The sequence below is a fragment of the Hylobates moloch genome, unplaced genomic scaffold (assembly GCF_009828535.3).
Source record: "Hylobates moloch isolate HMO894 unplaced genomic scaffold, HMol_V3 SCAFFOLD_11, whole genome shotgun sequence".
Taxonomy (NCBI): Eukaryota; Metazoa; Chordata; class Mammalia; order Primates; family Hylobatidae; genus Hylobates; species Hylobates moloch.
In genome coordinates, this window is record NW_026652286.1 from 54320491 (window position 1) to 54341476 (window position 20986).

Here is a 20986-nt window from a genome sequence, read left to right on the forward strand (position 1 = left end):
ACATTGAATATAAAACTGGAGACCTATAAGCAGCCTGTTTGTACGAAAATAATGCCATTGATCAGACAATGCAAACAGTGGAAAAAATCTGGAGTAAGTTTGTTATTAGCAGCCTGAGAAACCAAATTCAAAAAAGTGACTTACGATTATGGAGTTAACACAGTGCCCAAGCGTGTTGTTGTTGTTGAGACGTAGTTTCTTTCTTGTCACCAGGCAGGAGTCAATGGCATGGTCTTGGCTCACTGCAACCTCTGCCTCCCGGGTACAAGCGATTCTCCTGCCTCAGCCTCCCGAATAGCTGGGATTACAGCTATCTGCCACCACGCCTGGTTAACTGCAAGACTTTTGATCCAGCAATCCTTCTCCTTGAGATGTAACCTAAAGTAATTATTCAATTGTGAAAAATAAAGCAGGATTTCCTGTTCATTGCAACATTAGCTATAAGTGTAAGGGAAATATTTTATCAATTTAATTTTCCACCATGATTGTGCAGGACTTTTAATATGAATTGACTGATTTAGCAAGAACTTCAAGTGAATTAAAATTCTGAAATTAAATCAATAAATTTTAACAAAGTAAGCAGTAAGAGTGCTTCCCAAAATGTCATGTGCAGACCTCTTATTCAGAAGCACTTGTTTGTTAAATTATAATAAAGTAAGCATTAAAATAAGAATGCTTCACAGAATGTCATCTGCAGACCTCCTATTTCAGAAGTACCTGTTTGTTAAATATGCAAATTCTTGGATCCTAATCCACAACTATTGAAACAGAATCTCTAGAGGTGGAAATTTAGAAATATGCTTTTCTAAATGTGTAACACATTGTCCTTAATATGTAATTTTATGTAAAAAATAAAACAAATATTTTAGAATAATGTGAACACAAATACCATAGAAAACAAATCAAATAAAATAAAGACTTTTGGCTCTACTCTTCACAAATGTATGAATGGAATTAACAACCTTGATATTTTTAATCCAATCTGTAGCAAGCCTAGACCAAAATATCCTGAAATTGAGAATCAGAAAATATGGGTCCTACTCAGCACTTAATCACTTACATTTAAAGTGTTTACTTAATCTCTGAGACCCAGGAGCCATAGGTGCAAAATAGAGGAAATAGACTCACCTCACCTGTCATGAGATGATGTATAAGAAATTTATAGATGTGATAGGACGGAGGAACCACAGGCTCTCAGGTCAGATAGACCTGTGCTTGGGTACTAGTTCTGTCATTTAATAGCTATGTGATTTTGGGTAAATTACTACATATTTTCTAAGTCTGTTTATTCATCTATAAGATAGATTCAATAGTATCTACTTTACAAACTTATATGAATAATTACATGAGACAATGTGAGTAAAGCTACTTTTTGGATGCTAGTTATCATCTCTCTGAAAACAAAAGGAACTTTATCCTCAGCCTTGCCACTACCTAGGTTAGATTCAAACATAGAAACAAAAAGTTCAGATTTATTTTACACTAATGATCCTAGGCTTCCCAATTACATAATATTAGACATTCATTTTGATTACCTATCTCTCAAATTTTAAAGCCTGTAAAGAAGAAAATGATCAGCCCAACACAGCGGCTCACACCTATAATCCCAGCACTTTGGGAGGCCGAGGCAGGCAGATCACGAGGTCAGGAGTTTGAGACCAGCCTGACCAACATGGCGAAACCCCGTCTCTACTAAAAATACAAAAGATTAGCTGGACGTGGTGGTGGGTGCCTGTAATCCCAGCTATTCAGGAGGCTGAGGCAGAAGAATTATTGTTTGAACCCGGGAGGCAGGAGTTGCAGTAAGCTGAGATCGCACCATTGCACTCCAGCCTGGGCGACAAGAGCAAAACTGTGTCTCAAAAAGAAAACAAAAAAAGAAGAAAATGATCTTTATTTTTTCCCTTGATGTTCACTTATTTTCAAATTCTTTCTATAGTGATTTTCCCTTTGAAAAGCCTGCATCATGACTTTCTTTAAAAAACATATGTCATGAACAAAATATGTCTTTCATAGGATATTCTTAGGCTAAATTTATTTTAACTACTCTACCTGGCAGGAAGTTGTGCTCTAATTTGTAAATAAGATGACAAAGAGCAAGGGCATAGCACCTGTGGGCATGCCTTCCAAATAATAATTGTGAATCCTAACTGATCGAAAGTAAAGCAACAGAGAGTATGGCCATAATATCACCTACCCACACTTTCCTTCCTTCATGCAAAAGCTCTTGGTTTGTCCACTGTTCAAGTGGAGCATGACTAAAACCCTATCACACAGTTAATAAGACATTCATTGCAGAACTCTTCAGTAGATTGCTTCTCATACCCACTATTTTTATTTTATTTTATTTTATCTTATTTTACTTGATTTTATTTTATTTTTGAGGCAGAGTCTCGCTCTGTCGCCCAGTCTGGAGTGCAGTGGTGCGAACTCAGCTCACTGCAAGCTCCACCTCCCAGGTTCACACCATTCTCCTGCCTCAGCCTCCTGAGTAGCTGGGACTACAAGCGCCCGCCACCACACCTGGCTAATTTTTTGTATTTTTAGTAGAGACGGGGTTTCACCGTGTTACCCAGGATGGTCTCGATCTCCTGACCTCATGATCTGTCTGCCTCGGCCTCCCAAAGTGCCGGGATTAGAGGTGTGAGCCACCACACCCAGCCCGTACCCACTGTTTTTAAACAAACCATGTAAGAAAAGGCTTTACATGCTCAAGGTGATTCCCCAAGAGGCTACAAAGAGAAGGACCACCTTTTGTTCAAATGGACTTTGAAATGTCACCTAGAAACTGAAAGTGTTCAGAGAGGGGACAAAATCTACCAAAGATCAAACAAATCTTTTCAAAAGACTTGCAGCTCATATGTTTCATTCCTTTAATGTGTTGATTTAACAAATACTTATTCAGTGTCCACATGTCTACATTGAGCAAGACAGAGTCCCTCTTGTAAAACTTATACTCTAGATAATTCTTTTTTGTGCATCTCTACTTTGAAGAAAATATATAGGATGTCATCACAGAGAGTAAAATGGACAGGTAGGATAATATCTCAGAACGGTTGATCAGGAAAAGTTTGTTGGAAAAAAACTCTGCTTGAGCTGAAACCCAAATTTTGAGGAAAGAAAAATAGCTGTGTAAGGATCTAAAGAAAAAAACATCTGGAGCAGCAGGGAACTCAACTGCAAAGGTCCTGAGGCAGGAATAGAATGAAGACTAATGTGAAGGGGGAGTGGGGTAACAGAGATCAGAAAAATATCACTATCACTGCTTCAAAAGAATATAAGCCCTCATTCATTGCTGGTGGAAATGCAAAATAATGTAGCCACTTTGGAACACAGTTTGCCACTTTCTTTAAAAACTAAACAGACTCTTACCATATGATTCATCAATCATACTGCTTGATGCTTACCCAAAAGACATAAAAAGTATGTCTACACAAAAACTTGGTCATGGATGTGTATAGCAACTTAATTCATAATTGCCAAACTCAGAAGCAATCAAGACGTCTTTCAGTAGGTGAATGGATAAATAATCTGGCGTGGGTGAAATATTATTCAGCACTAAAAAGAAATAAGCTATCAAGCCACGACAAGACATGAAGAAAATTTAAGTGCATATATTATTAAGTGAAAGAAACCAATATGAAAAGGCTGCATGCCATATAATTCCCACTATATGACATTCCAGAAAATGCAAAACTATGGAGACAATAGAAATGTCAGTTATTGCCAAAGGTTGGAGGAGAGATAGGAATGAATAGGCAGAGCATAGAAGATTTTGAGGGCAATGAAATCATTCTGTATGATACTACGGTGGTGGATACATGTCATTTATACATTTGTCAAAACCCATAGAATGTGCAGCACCAAGACTGAACTTTAATGTAAGCTATGAACTTTGGATATAATGATGTGTCAATGTAGGTTCATCAGTTGTAACCAATGCACCACTCTGGTGCAGGATGTTGGTGGTAGGAGGACTGTGTCTATGTGGTAGAAGTTTGAGGGGCATGTGTGTCAGGAGATACATAAGAATTAATTGTACTTTTCACTTAATTTTCCTTTGAATCTAAAAATGCTCTAAAAATAAAGGCTATTAAAAGGGGAAATAATTAAGAGCACCCGGTTGATAATGCTAGTGTTGTAATCCCCACCTAGGGTGATATGAGCTGCCTAAATCACACAGTTGGGAAGTGTTTAGCTGGAATTAGAGCTAAAGGTCTTTGACTTCTGAACCACTTCTGTTTCTAAAAAGAAAACAATCTATGCCAGAAAATTAATGGCATTTTCTAGTGAGAGGAAGATTCTCATTCCCTACTGAACTATTCAAGAGGTCACTGCTGAACTATTCAAGAGGTCATGAGTGGTAATAGATTAATAACTTAACATTCTTGTTGTCACAGAAACATGGAAAATCTGGAAGCCAGAGTTAATTTTAAAAAGAGGGAAGACAATGGGATTATTGCAGAGATTTAAAATCCTATCTCACTTTATTTTCATATAAAAAAGGAGAGCTCTATTTCCCACCCTGCTTTGTAGTTTAGTGGGACCATGTGACTAACAGCATGAAATAAGGAAGTCAGACATGCTACTTACAGCTCGTGGTGCTTAAAACTTATTTTGTAAAATATCAGGCTGTTTCTCTTCTTTTGACTATTGCAAAATGGATTTATCTCTGAGATATTTTAAACACTAAGTTAACATCTGACTTAATTTTGCAGATAAGATCACTAGCTGTCATTATATATAATCAATATTTAATCCTGTGAAAATCTCTGAAGCCCTAGTAGATTAGCAAAGCCATTATATGGAAGATACCTGGACCTCTAAATAACAATGAGAAAATCCATCCACTAAACCCCTCATCAGACTATGATAGGAAAGAATATTAAAACTTAATGGCCAGCCGGGCTCAGTGGCTCACGCCTGTAATCCCAGCACTTTGGGAGGCCGAGGCGGGTGGATCACAAGGTCAGGAGATCGACACCATCCTAGCTAACACGGTGAAACTCCATCTCTACTAAAAATACAAAAAATTAGCCAAGTGTGGTGGTGGGCACCTGTAGTCCCAGCTACTTGGGAGGCTGAGGCAGGAGAATGGTGTGAACCCGGGAGGCGGAGCTTGCAGTGAGCCAAGATCGTGCCGCTGCACTCCAGACTGGGCAACAGAGTGAGACTCCATTTCAAAAAACAAAAAAACTTAATAAGGTAAACCATGGAGATCTTGGGTTTTGTTAGAGCATTAGAGCAGTTAGCTTATCACAAAAGGATGTTGGTTTACTGTATATCTTGCTGACTGCAAATTAAAAGATGCCGATTTGGGTTCTCTGCTGGATGGTCAACTGTGTATTTATTTTTCATTTGAATTATTAGGCTAGCTAAGGTGACACATAGATTTCTTTAAATGGATTATATAATTCAGTGCTTACTACTGAGCTTTTACATAAATATGCAAGACATGTATTCACCGCCCTTGCTTTGCTCTAAAGAAATACCTAAGACTGGGTAATTTATTTAAAAAAAAAAGTTTTAATTGGCTCACAGTTCTGCAGCCTGTACAGGAAGCACAGCACCAGAATCTGCTCTGGGGAGGCCTCAGAAAGCTTCCAGTGATGGTGGAAGGCAAAGAGGGAGCAGGTGTCTCACATGGCAGGAGCAGGAGGAAGAAAGATTGGAGTGGGGAGGTGTCACACACTTAAAGAACCAGATCTTGCTAGTAGTACCCACTCACTACCGCAAGTACAACATCATGCGATGAGAGATTCGCCTCCACAACCAAAACACCTCCTTTCTGGCCCCACCTCCAACACTGGGGATTACATTTCAACATGAGATTTCAGCAGGGACATCCAAATATATCAACTTAACACTGAACTAAATAGAACTCATTGAATTAAATACATGAGAAATTTGCCCAAGCTCTTGAGGGCCATGTGGAAAGTGAAAGCACAGACGTAGGATTTAGTTTCAACATTTCCCTGTTTGACTTTGTATGAATTAGTAACTTCACAGGGTGGAACTGGACTAATGCAGCAATGAGACTTGTAGCTCTAAAACAAATATATAATGGAAATCCAAGCATCCTTTGTTCTGCTCTAAAAACCTTCATTTCCTTCAGTTTGCCAATACTTCTAAAAATACTTTGCATTAAAATTTTAAACCACTCTAAGTAACTATTATTTCCATCTTGTGTGTGAGCCAAATTATATGACATAGACATCAGTTTGCCTCTTCAGGTCACGGTTACTTCATTATCATAGTAAATGCAGAAGGCTCTGACTTTCTCTTACTAGCTTCTCCTGAGATTTATTACAGGAGATTATTTTTTAGAATAAGTCCCTAAACATCTGCCTAAATTTAGTAGATGTGATCATTAGCAGTCATTATATCTAATCAACATCTCATCCTCATTAAAATAATACATTAATAGGATAAAATGGAAGTAAAAACATAAAAATGTGAAATATTCATTTGCCTTGAATAAACATTCAGCAGCAGAAAATTTGCGGACTTCTAAAACCTGACTCTAAAAAAACATATATACCCTGTCAATTTTAAGCCCTGCCCTGAGTTTTCCACTAGTAGCCTTTACCTTCCACGACAAATGGGTGCATTGAGTCCCAACTAAAACACAATCACACAGTATGCATCCAGCTATTCATGTGTGGAATTAAATTGCATTAAACTGTTTGTTCTAGGTCAAGAAAATTAATATTCTGTGAAGGATAAAATTAATTATTTCAGCCTTTAAAGAACTGCTTATACTTTATTCCTGGTGACTTCTATATGTGGAAATTAGCTAATTTATTGCTGTTCAGTCAATATTTTCAAGAGTGTAATTCATCCCAGTTCCTAGGATCTATGTATTGCTTGGTTTGTGTAATGCTTTGTTATACGTAGATAACAACTCCCAATATCTCAACAACTTGAATACTCTGAAATTTTCAGTTGACACTGAGATTGTCTTACTGATGTTTATGACATTTCTTCACCAATGCCATAGGTGGAAATGAACACATTACATAAATACTTGCAGAAATCATCACTTTGCCCCATTTCTTCCCAATATTATGTAACATCTGACTCGTAAGCTCAAAGAAAGTATATCTCATCCTCATCACCACTGCATGTGGGTGTCCCTTTTCCCCATTCTTCTTTCTCAGAATCTTTCTTCAAGTTCCTTCTACACAGCTCCCATTCTACTTACATTTTATTTTACAAACCATATTTATTTTCTCAGGTCTTCTATAAATGCCTCTGCCTTTCATCTTTTAAAGGAGGACGCTATCATACATGGTATTTTTCCAGTTATAGAAAGGTTAAGAAAAGATCAGACTTCTATGAGGTTGTAAAATGCAGACTTCTCTGCCCACATTCCACTAAAAATTATGTATTAACTACAAGGGAAGTGGTCTTAATTTTGGCCATATACAATTTAAAAGTACTTTATTCACCCACACTTTCACATAACTGAAACTTTCATTTAAATTTAATGATTTTAGTGCTATTAAATCATTGTTTTAAACATTCAGTGGAAAATGTTCCTGCAATGAACTTCAAAAATCCTGATATTACTATGCAGGGATGTGGGATACAGTAAGAATCAAACACATTGACACTTATGACCACAAATTAATACCCAATCTCCTAAACATGCTAAACATCAATCTTTTCATCAATTAAATAAAGAAATTGGAGTAAAATGCTCTAAAGCCTCTTAAGATTTAAAATTAGCAAATGCTGACCATGAGTTTACCTTTCATCAACGTCACAGACACATTACAACGACAAATTTTTGGAACTGTACTTGCTGCATGTTAAACACCTGCATATGAAACTTGAATTCTATATTCAACAATCCTATAAGGTAACATTATCATTCTTGATTATAAGCCTAATGGATTATTTGTTCTATGTGCCTCATTGACCACTGGTTTTAGTTGAACCTCCAAAATATTGCCTCTACCTTTGCAACTCGCTGGTTGTAACACTGGGTGGACAGAAGAAGAATCTGGTCCCCAGGCCGTAAGTAAACAAGCCTTTCGGAATTATGTTGAAGGTAAGAACAGATAAACTGTGAATTTAGGAAATTAATGTGTGAATTTTAGGGTCTTTGTAACCCATTTGGAACTTGTTTTGAAATAGTTATCTGGTAACGAGGCAGAGCCCATTAGCTTTTGCTTCTTAATGGTCACCCCCAAATTTAGTGGCTAAAGCAACAATAAATTCTTATTTTTCACAAGTCTGAGAATTCACTGAATGGTTATTCTGATCTGGACTAGTTCATTTGGTGCTGTTTGGTCCTGCATGACTTCATTCACAAGTCTGGGACCTCAGCCAGTAAAGTCTGTTTGGCTGGTATAGCTGAGGTTACTTTCTCCACGCAGCCTCTTCTCCTCTAGCTTAAGTTTCCCTACATGAAGATCGGATGGTTATGAGAAAGATAAGACTAATGCATAAAATACTTCTTAGACCTCTGGTTGTTTCACATTTGCTTCTGATCCATTGCACCAGATCAGGCCATGTGAACAGGACCAGATTCAAGGAGTGGAGAAAGTGATTTGATCTAATTTTTTATGTGTATAAATTTATGGGACCCAGTGTAATTTTGTTACATGCATAGATTATGTAGCAGTAAAGTCAAGGCTATTAGAGTATCCATCACCCTAATTATGTATATTGTACTCATTAAGTAATTTCTCATCACCCATCCCCTTCTTACCCCCTCAACCACCTGAGTCTTCATTGCTTATCATTCCATACTCTGTATCTATATGTACACATTATTCAGCTCCTACATTAAGTGAGAACATGCAATATTTATCTTTGCATCTGACTTGTTTAAATAATGGCTGATGTTGCAGATAATGGCCCATGTTACATTAAGATAAGGGTCATTGTTCCACCCATGTTGCAGCAAAAGACATGATTTCATTCATTTTATGACTGAATGGTATTTCATTTTGCATATATAATACATTTTCTTTATATAATTATCCATAAATGTACACAAAGATAATCCATATCTTCGCAATTGTGGATAGTACTGTAATGAACATACATGTGCAGCTGTCTTTTTGGTAGAATGATTTATTTTTTTGGATATATACCCAGTACTGGGATTGCTGAGTCAAATGGTAGTTTTGTTTTAAGTTCTTTGAGAAATCTCCAAACTGCTTTCCATGGTGGCTGAACTAATTTGCATGCCCAACACATAAGCATTTCCTTTTCTTTCCAGCCTCACCAGCATCTGTTATTTTTTGACTTTTTAATAATGGCCACTCTGTCTGGGGTAAGATGACATCTCATTGTAGTTTTAATTTATATTTATCTGATTATTAGGGATGTTGAACATTTTTTCATATACTTGCCAGCTATTTATATGTCTTCTTATGAGAAACATCTATTCATATCCCATGCCCACTTTTTCCCAAAAAAGATATGTAGGCATTAAAAAAACCTAGCTCCAAACATCACCTGGCCAGAATTTGTTCACATTCCTCCCACATGCGAAATGTGCTTTTTCCCATTCTAAGACCTAAAACAGACTTTTCTCATTACTTCATCAGATTGAAATCCAAGGTCTAATCAAAATTAAGTCCAAATGTGGATAAGTCTCTGTATTTGCTACCCTTTGAGTATAATTCCTCTCATCCAGAGACTTTAAACTATGAAAGATGAGTTCTATAACACACACCAAATGAGCATACTATGGTGAGGTGGTGATAGACAACTGACAATAGATACAGTCATTTAAAAAGAAATACATAACATGCCTATATCAATCACTGGTCTATAGAATTTCTGAAATGCACCTGGGCACACATTATGAGATCACTCTGTTCTGTGAGCAGAAAATAATGCTTGAGCTGGGCCCAGTTCTGCTTTGTGGCAGTGTCAGTCTAGCCCATTGGTCTCCAAGGATTTGGGCTACAGCTTCTAACATTGTATTCCTTCACATAAGAAATGTCCCATGCTTGATGTCAAGTAGCTTTCTTGGCCTGAGTCATTCCATTAGCAACTAAGAGCCCAGAGGCCTTCTTTTAATTTGAGATATCTCAGTCCCTTTAAGTCTAAAATACTACAACCCCCCTTAAAACTTCATGGGTTTTCTATCTATCAGATTATATTCCACTCCATTAAACAAAAACTAAGCCTAAAATACTTTCTGAGACACTTGTTAGACTTGCTCATACTTTTATTGGGGATTAGTCTTGAAATCTTTAGAAATCTTTTCTTTCACTGAAGAATTTCCTTTCATTATAAAGGTCTCAAAGTCTTATAGCCCCTCTTAATCTGATATTCTTCCTGAGATTATGTCATCTACAAAAGGATGAAGAAACTGTAGAAGGTACAAGAGAAGCAAGAATGACCATTTTTCTCATGGGCTTAGGTGTAAGAGTAGCTGAGATATCATGATTACAGGGGAAAGTAATGACTCTGGAACTGATAAATCTTCTATGAGGGAGAAGTAATTATGCATAATATACAAAATATAAAGTTTCCTCTGATTAAGAAGAACAATTTTCATACGTACATAATGTTAAGTAGACCTTGGCTTGTGTTAGAGAGTATGTAGAAATAACTGATTTATTTTGTCATTCATAAGAAATTACCTTGGCCAGGTGTGGTGGCTCATGCCTGTAATCCTAGCAATTTTGGAGGCTGAAGTGAGAGGACTGCTTGAGCCCAGGAGATTGAGGCTGTTTGAGTTGCACCACAGCACTCCAGCCTGAGAAACAGAGCAGGATTCTGTCTTAAAAAAAAAATTACCGTGGCAAGTAGTCTCCTTTTTCATCTAGAAGGATGTCTTCAAATACAATAGACTAAGAGAATGTTATATTTTGTGACTTGAGGACACTGGGAGACAAAGCTGTATTTATCTCCTTCACATGCACACCAATACATTTCTCCACATTCTCATTAAATATTTAATTGCATTACCATGGGTTCAATATTTGTATTTAAATTTATGTAACACATCTTAAAAAGTAACATATCTTAAAATATAATACTAGCATGAGTGGTGACATGACAAATGAGGGTACCCTTTTTTTGTAATATTTAGAAAATGCAGCTTGATCTTTTTGCCTCAAATTGTAATCTACAAACCAAAAGCATTAGTAACTTAGTAAAAACATACTCTCTGACTCAAACCCAGATCTACTGAATCAGATTATGTATTTTGACAACATCCTCAGGAGTTTTATGTACATAAAAATTTGAGATACACTACCCTGAATACTGAAAAAAGTAATACCAGATACCTAATGTGTAGTACATGCTTCAGAGGAGTTTATTGTTCAAAGGAGACAATATGCAAGTAAACCAATAGTTATCTTATTGTGCGATTTGTGAAGGATCAATATTAATTCCTTTACTGAACCCAGGTTTTGGTGGAAGGAAAGTGTGGGGGAAAATACTATTTAAATTGTTACTCATGCTTGTTATGCAGCAAAAGAGAAAGTATGATTACGGGGCTCCCTCTGGGTGTGATGAAAATGTTCTAAAGTTGACTGTTGTGATAACTGCACATCTATGAATATACTAAAAACCACTGAATTGTACCCTTTGGGTAAATTGTATGGTATGTGAATTATATTGCAATAAAACCCATTTTAAAAATGAAAAAAAAGTATGAGAAAGAAAGAATATAGACACAAGTATGTGGATAAGAAAAAGACAGAGAGCTACAAAATCATGCAGTTATTTCCATCAACAAGAGGGAGATTTCATATTGGGGGGAGATATATATGCATTAAAAATCCTAACAAACTAACGATAAGTCTACTGATCTGCTCCAACTGACCATGAGATGTATGAGGAAAAAAAAAGTTTATCTTTGAAATCCAATGAGATCTGTTTTCTTCTTAGTGGCAACTGCTGACAGATAAAGCACATAGGTGAAGATGGAACTAAAGCCCTTGAAACAAACAAACAAAAAATGACATTCCAGCATTCACTTCACAGAACAAGAAGGCACGAGGTGACCAGAAAAAGAAATAGAATGCACTCTGAACAAAGACTTCCTTCCTACTCACCCCTTGTTAAGAATTCTTAGCTCTTCACAGAGAAACTAGGGATTCAAATCAGAATTGACTATCTTGTAGTTCATTGGATGAACACAGGCAAAATACATAAAATGAAAAAATTATAATCATTTCTTCATTCACAGGGAAGATACAGTCACTCTTAGTATATCGATGATAGGTAGATAGATGATAGATGATAGATAGATAGATAGATAGATAGATAGATAGATAGATAGATAGATAGATGATTGATAGACAGACATATAATATTCATGCAGCGTATAGCTAATTCATATCACTATACACCGAAGTGTACTTCTTGAATACTAGAGGCAAGATTCTAATATACACATTAATAGAGAGAAGATTGGTTACACAGTCTCTCTGAAAGATAGAAATTTAGCCAGGATTATTTCATGTAACACCAGATCTGACTGAATTTTCTGGGAAATTTTATGTTGTCTGAACCTAGTACTACTCTCATGGGTATCATATTCACAATTCCCAAACAGTTGCTTATCATTTACAAAAATTATGCTCATCATGATTCTTAGGTCATTTTGCCAATGTTATGTAACTCTCTTCCTGAAGCATCTTGTTTTTCTTCTCCCTATATCTCCCAGCATCAGTGGGTGTAGGAAACACAAGCATATGCTTGGAGCACATAATTCAGTACACCACCTACCAACACTGATTCTTTAGAGAGGAAATCAGAATGTATTAAAATGTAGGTTGGCCTATTGCCCAAGACATGTATTTTGTGCTGTATAAATTCTTTTAAGCACTGGCCATGTGCCAGAACCTATTTCCTTGGCTGGGAAAACTGAGTTTGAAACTGTGTGTGTGTGTGTGTGTGTGTGTGTGTGTGTGTGTGTGTGTGTGAGAGAGAGAGAGAGAGAGAGAGATAATACATTCATGTAAATAGAGATCTTTTATTTTTCTACTTGTCTTAGCCTACTTTTAGTATAAGTATTTATCTTGACTCTTATGTAAGAAGTCTTAGTTATTGTGAGAATGACAGCATCTGCATTTCCCCCTTTTCCCATAACAGATTCCTAAAATAACCTAAGAAAATCATGCATCAGTATATGATATGGATAATATATAGAGTAATGGAGATCTACTCTTTTATCCACTTTGTATTTCTGGTATTCAGCTCTTTACATTTGTAATAGAAACTACTGCATTTATCTTACAGGATTGTTCTAAAACTAAATGAAATTACATATATGAAGAATGGAGCATCATGTCTTTCTCAGACCCTGCACTGAAAAAAATGTTGGTTCCTTCTACTGCTCCTTCCTTGCCCAGAGAATGAGGCATTTCAGAGGTACAGGGAAGTTCAAAGAGGGTCTGGAATTTCTTCTGCTGCTGTAGACATAGTGTCCCATGAAACCTGGGAGATCCAAGTTCTACCTATTCATTTGCTTAAGGTAAAGGTTTTGTGTGCCATGTACCACTCTGAGTACTAAAGACACAAGTGTAGAGCAATTCTTTTTCTCTTAGTATATGGTTAAGGTTTCTAAAACCATCATTATTTTGTTGGAGTGTGATACACATCCTTTCACATACCTCACCAGGCATGCTGGGCATTAGTTTCTTGCTAGAATTAAACTCTGTCCCACATCTCAATGTGCTTAGTGGAGACTATGAAACTGCAATCTGATTTTTGTAAGCCTTTTCTTTTAATATCTGCACACTGACTACTATATTACAGAACACTGAACATTACAGCTTTAACAATAATAAAGTTGAAAATTATATGACAGAATTTGAATTAATCTCAGGCAGATTCTTTTTAAGACTGTCAGTCTTTTCTTGATTCCTTCATGATCTCGTCAAGGAAAGATGGTATTGAGTGACCAGATACCTCCAAAATGATTTCCCTCTGATGTTCTCTTCCTAAACTGCTGACTTAAAATATATGTTAAGTAAATTTTCTGAACTTTGAGTTATGGTAGCAAATAAAACTATCAATATAAAAATTAGAGAAGTATATTTTCTCCAAACTGAAATATATATGCTTTAGATTTTTGAGGTTTTATATTTAAAAACAATAACTTATAAATTTCCATTGTATACATTAGAAGAAAAAGTGGTATATCTCAGGAAAAATAACAAAGGATATAGTACTGCACCTACTAAATTCTAATTATTTTTCTGCACAGGAAAAAGTTACATGTTTAACATATAGCCAGTATCAAAGCTGGCTATTAAACTCTTTCAGATTCATCCCATACAATTATAGTCTCTCAACCACCTTCTAGGACTCCATAGACAATGTATCCTCATCAGCTGCCTACCCTAGTCACTTGACTTCATTACATCTCCCAGTAACTTTACTAAGTACACTAGAGTTTAACAGTTTATTTCATTTGCAATTACCTTATCATTTTTCTTTCTCACCTTTTCAATATTTTGCCCCCTCTTTTTTTTTCCATTTTAAGAGGCACTTTAACTTTTTCTTGGGCCAGACTTCCTAGGTATTTCTCCTAGTAGCTTTTCTTATTGTAACAGAACTCTGTTGCAGAGTTGTTTTGTAGGCCAAAATAGAGCAGTCTATATAGAGGTAACAAGCAACTTTATAATTTCAGAGGCTTACTGCAACAAAATCTGATCACTCACTCCTGCTACCTATCTATCATGAGCCACTGTAGTCACTGAAAAGCTCCAGTCGAAAGAAGCTTAATTTTAAGCTGTTTTCAAGATCAGTGGGAAAATGAAACAGGCATGCCACAAAGCACTCACCCAGTTGACGTTTTCACCCTGAAATGACATATTACAGCTGCTTATATTTCCTCAGCTAAAACAAGTTACATGGCATGCCTAATTTAAATGGGTCAAGTAAATGCAATTCTGTGCTCTGGACGAGGATATCTAATTATTTGTGAATGTCTAGTACTTTTACAGTGATGAAATGATGCACTCTGAAATCAGATAATATGGACTCAAAACTTCTTTGCAATACTTTTTATCTTTGTGATCTTATATTACCAAAATCTTCCATGCCTCAATTTCTCAATACACAAAGAAAGACTAAATAAGAATATCTACCTAAAAAGTAATTGTGAGAATTCAGTGATATAACACAATATTTGACTTAAAATGGGTTTGATAAATATCAGTTATTCCTGTTAATACATTCCCAGACCATAGCCATGGAAGACTTACATGTCTCATAACCCCATAAATATATACACCTGCTCTATACCCACAAAAATTTGTTTTAAAAAGTGAAAAAATAGATTAATTCTAAAATATTGTAAAATATTTCCTAATATAATTTTGTTCTTTAGTTAAAGATAACTACAAAATTAATGAAAGAAATTCATCCTATAGCCTGGTCATTTGCTTGTCATTAGTGAGTATGAATTTTTAAAAAGGTATATAATTTGGGAATGTTTCTCATTTTATTCTGAATTCAAAGGCAATTTCATAGATAATATATCCTTTGTCTGCAATTATATTTCCTAGAGAAGAAAATATTGAGAGAATGGATTATTACCATTCCAAGCTCAAATTAATCCTGGCATTCATTATAACTATTGAATATGATGCCATCATAGTTCATATTTGACAGGAAAGTGTAGAAGACAATACATTTTTGTCCAGAGTAGACAAAAGTGCTGTCAAAGTTATCAATTTGAAACTAAGAGCAAAAGGTCTTGACGTGATTATCTCCTAATTAAATATTCCTGTCTGTTGAGTACTAGAATAAAGTACACAGTTGGAGGTCTGAGCCCACAGCTAATAGCCATGTCCCATTCAGAGAGCAATATCATTCTCTCTTGCATTTTAAAAACCAGATTTAGATACTTTTCTTACTTGTGAAAATATTAGATCTTTCTCCAAATACCTCTAAGAACAATTAGGAACAAAGAACTCAGTTATGAGAGTTACTTGAATGTCTAGTGCATAAACTTTTTGAACAATAAGTCTTCTTACTTTAAATTGAATCAAGAAACAAAATGCTACAGTTCTGGTAGTGGGTGCAGCACACTGAGTGTGAGTCAAAGCAGGGCGAGGCATTGACTCATCTGGGAAGAGCAAGGGGCAAGGGAATTCCCTTTCCTAGTCAAAGAAAGGGGTGACAGACAGCATCTGGAAAATTGCATCACTCCCACCCTAATACTGCGCTTTTCCAACGGTCTTAGCAAAGGGCACACCAGGAGATTATATCTCACACCTGGCTCAGAGGGTCCTATGCCCATGGAGCCTCGCTCATTGCTAGCACAGCAGTCTGAAATCAAACTGCAAGGCGGCAGCGAGGCTAGGGAAGGGGTGCCCGCCATTGCCGAGGCTTGAGTAGGTAAACAAAGCAGCCTGGAAGCTCGAACTGGGTGGAGCCCACCGCAGCTCAAGGAGGCCTGCCTGCCTGCCTCTGTACACTCCACCTCTGGGGGCAGGGCATTGCCAAACAAAAGGCAGGAGAATCCCCTGCAGACTTAAATGTCCCTGTCTGACAGCTTTGAAGAGAGCAGTGGTTCTCCCAGCACGCAGCTGGAGATCTGAGAATGGACAGACTGCCTCCTCAACTGGGTCCCTAACCCCTGAGTAGCCTAACTGGGAGGCATCTCCCAGTAGGGGCAGACTGACACCTCACACGGCCGGGTACTGGTCTGAGACAAAACTTTCAGAGGAACGATCAGGCAGCAACATTTGCAGTTCACCAATATCCACTGTTCTGCAGCCTCCGCTGTTCTGCAGCCTCCACTGCTGATACCCATGCAAAACAGGGTCTGTAGTGGACTTCCAGCAAACTCCAACAGACCTGCAGCTGAGGGTCCTTACTGTTAGAAGGAAAACTAACAAACAGAAAGGACGTCCACATCAAAACCCCATCTGTATGACACCATCATCAAAGACCAAAGGTAGATAAAATCACAAAGATGGGGAAAAAACAGAGTAGAAAAACTGGAAACTCTAAAAATCAGAGTGCCTCTCCTCCTCCAAAGCAACACAGCTCCTCACCAGCAATGGAACAAAGCTGGACAGAGAATGACTTTGACGAGTTGAGAGAAGAATGCTTCAGATAATCAAACTACTCCAAGCTAAAGGAGGAAGTTCGAACCCATGGCAAAGAAGTTAAAAACCTTGAAAAACGATTAGACAAATGGCTAACTAGAATAACCAATGCAGAGAAGACCTTAAAGGACCTGAAGGAGCTGAAAACCATGGCACGAGAATGACGTGATGAATGCACAAGCCTCAGTAGCCCATTAGATGAACTAGAAGAAAGGGTATCAGTGATGGAAGATCAAATGAATGAAATGAAGCATGAAGAGAAGTTTAGAGAAAAAAGAATAAAAAGAAACGAACAAAGCCTCCAATAAATACGGGACTATGTGAAAAGACCAAATCTACATCTGATTGGTGTACCTGAAACTGACGGGGAGAATGGAACCAAGTTGGAAAACACTCTGCAGGATATTATCCAGGAGAACTTCCCCAATCTAGCAAGTTAGGCCAACATTCAAATTCAGGAAATACAGAGAACGCCACAAAAATACTCCTCAAGAAGAGCAACTCCAAGACACATAATTGTCAGATTCACCAAAGTTGAAATGAAGTAAAAATGTTAAGGGCAGCCAGAGAGAAAGGTCGGGTTACCCACAAAGGGAAGCCCATCAGACTAACAGCGGATCTCTTGGCAGAAACTCTACAAGCCAGAAGAGAGTGGGGGCCAATATTCAGCTTCTTAAAGAAAAGAATTTTCAACCCAGAATTTCATATCCAGCCAAACTAAGCTTCACAAGTGAAGGAGAAATAAAATCCTTTACAGAGAAGCAAATGCTGAGAGATTTTGTCACCATCAGGCCTGCCCTACAAGAGCTCATGAAGGAAGCACTAAACATGGAAAGGAACAACTGGTACCAGACACTGCAAAAACATACCAAATTGTAAAGACCATCGAGGCTAGGAAGAAACTGTATCAACTAATGAGCAAAAGAACCAGCTAACATCATAATGACAGGATCAAATTCACACATAACAATAGGCTAAATGCTCCAGTTAAAAAACACACTGTCAAACTGGATAAAGAGTCAAGACCCATCAGTGTATTGTATTCAGGAAACCCATCTCACGTGCAGAGACACACATAGTCTCAAAATAAAGGGATGGAGGAAGATCTACCAAGCAAATGGAAAACAAAAAAAGGCAAGGGTTGCAATCCTAGTCTCAGATAAAACAGACTTTAAACCAACAAAGATCAAAAGAGACAAAGAAGACCATTACATAATGGTAAAGGGATCCATTCAACAAGAAGAGCTACCTATCCTAAATACATATGCACCCAATACGGGAGCACCCAGATTCAAAAAGCAAGTCCTTAGAGACTTACAAAGAGACTTAGACTCCCACACAATAATAATGGGAGACTATAATACCCCACTGTCAACATTAGACAGATCAACGAGACAGAAAGTTAGTAAGGATATCCAGGAATTGAACTCAGCTCTGCACCAAGTGGACCTAATAGACATCTACAGAACTCTCCACCCCAAATCAACAGAATGTACATTCTTCTCAGCACCACACCGCACTTATTCCAAAACTGACCACATAATTGGAAGTAAAGCACTCCTCAGCAAATGTAAAAGAACAGAAATTATAACAAACTGTCTCTCAGACCACAGTGCAATCAAACTAGAACTCAGGATTAAGAAACTCACTCAAAACCACTCAACTACATGGAAACTGAACAACCTGCTCCTGAATGACTACTGGGAATATAACGAAATGAAGACAGAAATAAAGATGTTCTTTGAAACCAACGAGAATAAAGACACAACATACCAGAATCTCTGGGACACATTCAAAGCAGTGTGTAGAGGGAGATTTACGGCATTAAATGCCCACAACAGAAAGCAGGAAAGATCTAAAATTGACAATGTAACATCACAATTAAAAGAACTAGAGAAGCAAGAGCAAACACATTCAAAAGCTAGCAGAAGGCAAGAAATAACTAAGATCAGAGCAGAACTGAAGGAGACAGAGACTCAAAAAACCCTTCAAAAAATCAATGAATCCAGGAGCTGGTTTTTTGAAAAGATCAACAAAATTGATAGACTGCTAGCAAGACTAATAAAGAAAAGAAAGAAGAATCAAATAGACGCAATAAAAAATGATAAAGGGGATATCACCACCAATCCCATGGAAATACAAACTACCATCAGAGAATACTATAAATACCTCTATGCAAATAAACTAGAAAATGTAGAAGAAATGGATAAATTCCTCGACACATACACCCTCCCAAGACTAAACCAGGAAGAAGTTGAATCTCTGAATAGACCAATAACAGGCTCTGAAATTGAGGCAATAATTAATAGCTTACCAACCAAAAAAAGTCCAGGACTAGATGGATTCACAGCCGAATTCTACCAGAGGTACAAGGAGGAGCTGCTACCACTCCTTCTGAAACTATTCCAATCAACAGGAAAAGAGGGAATCGTCCCTAACTCATTTTATGAGGCCAGCATCATCCTTATACCAAAGCCTGCAGAGACACAATAAAAAAAGAGAATTTTAGACCAATATCCCTGATGAACATCGATGCAAAAATCCTCAATAAAATACTGGCAAACTGAATCCAGCAGCACATCAAAAAGCTTATCCACCATGATCAAGTGGGCTTTATTCCTGGGATACAAGGCTAGTTGAACATACGCAAATCAATAAACATAATCCAGCATATAAACAGAACCAATGACAAAAACCACATGATTATCTCAATAGATGCAGAAAAGGCCTTTGACAAAATTCAACAACCCTTCATGCTAAAAATTCTCAATAAATTAGGTATTGATGGGACGTATCTCAAAATAATAAGAGCTATCTATGACAAATCCACAGCCAATATCATACTGAATGGGCAAAAACTGGAAGCATTCCCTCTGAAAACTGGCACAAGACAGGGATGCCCTCTCTCACCACTCCTATTCAACATAGTGTTGGAAGTTCTGGCCAGGGCAATCAGGCAGGAGAAGGAAATAAAGGGTATTCAATAAGGAAAAGAGGAAGTCAAATTGTCCCTCTTTGCAGATGACATGATTGTATATCTAGAAAATCCCATCGTCTCAGCCCAAAATCTCCTTAAGCTGATAAGCAACTTCAGCAAAGTCTCAGGATACAAAATCATTGTACAAAAATCACAAGCATTCTTATATACCAATAACAGACAAACAATGAGCGAAATCATGAGTGAACTCCCATTCACAATTGCTTCAAAGAGAATAAAATACCTAGGAATCCAACTTACAAGGGATGTGAAGGACCTCTTCAAGGAGAACTACAAACCACTGCTCAATGAAATAAAAGACGATACAAACAAATGGAAGAACATTCCATGCTCATGGGTAGGAAGAATCAATATCATGAAAATGGCCATACTGCCCAAGGTTATTTATAGATTCAATGCCATCCCCATCAAGCTACCAATGACTTTCTTCACAGAATTGGAAAAAAACTTCTTTAAAGTTCATATGGAACCAAAAAAGAGCCCACATTGCCAAGTGAATCCTAAACCAAAAGAACAAAGCTGGAAGCATCATGCTACCTGACTTCAAACTATACTACAAGGCTACAGTAACCAAAACAGCATGGTACTGGTACCAAAACAGAGATATAGATCAATGGAACAGAACAGAGCCCTCAGAAATAATGCCGCATATCTACAACCATCTGATCTTTTACAAACCTGACAAAAACAAGAAATGGGGAAAGGATTCCCTATTTAATAAATGGTGCTGGGAAAACTGGCTAGCCATATGTAGAAAGCTGAAACTGGATCCCTTCCTTACACCTTATACAAAAATTAATTCAAGATGGATTAAAGACTTACATGTTAGACCTAAAACCATAAAAACCCTAGAAGAAAACCTAGGCAATACCATTCAGGACATAAGCATGGGCAAGGACTTCATGTCTAAAACACCAAAAGCAATGGCAACAAA

At 37.2% G+C, this 20986-nt stretch overlaps 1 long non-coding RNA gene across 1 annotated transcript in view; it reads right to left on the reverse strand.

Annotated features, from left to right (window-relative positions):
- The window catches only part of LOC116476752 (uncharacterized), a 322923-nt gene that overhangs the window by 84707 nt on the left and 217230 nt on the right, over positions 1-20986 (reverse strand). The window contains exon 2 of the long non-coding RNA XR_009215708.1: positions 145-378. This is a non-coding gene — a long non-coding RNA (uncharacterized LOC116476752). The remainder of the gene's footprint in view (positions 1-144; positions 379-20986) is intronic.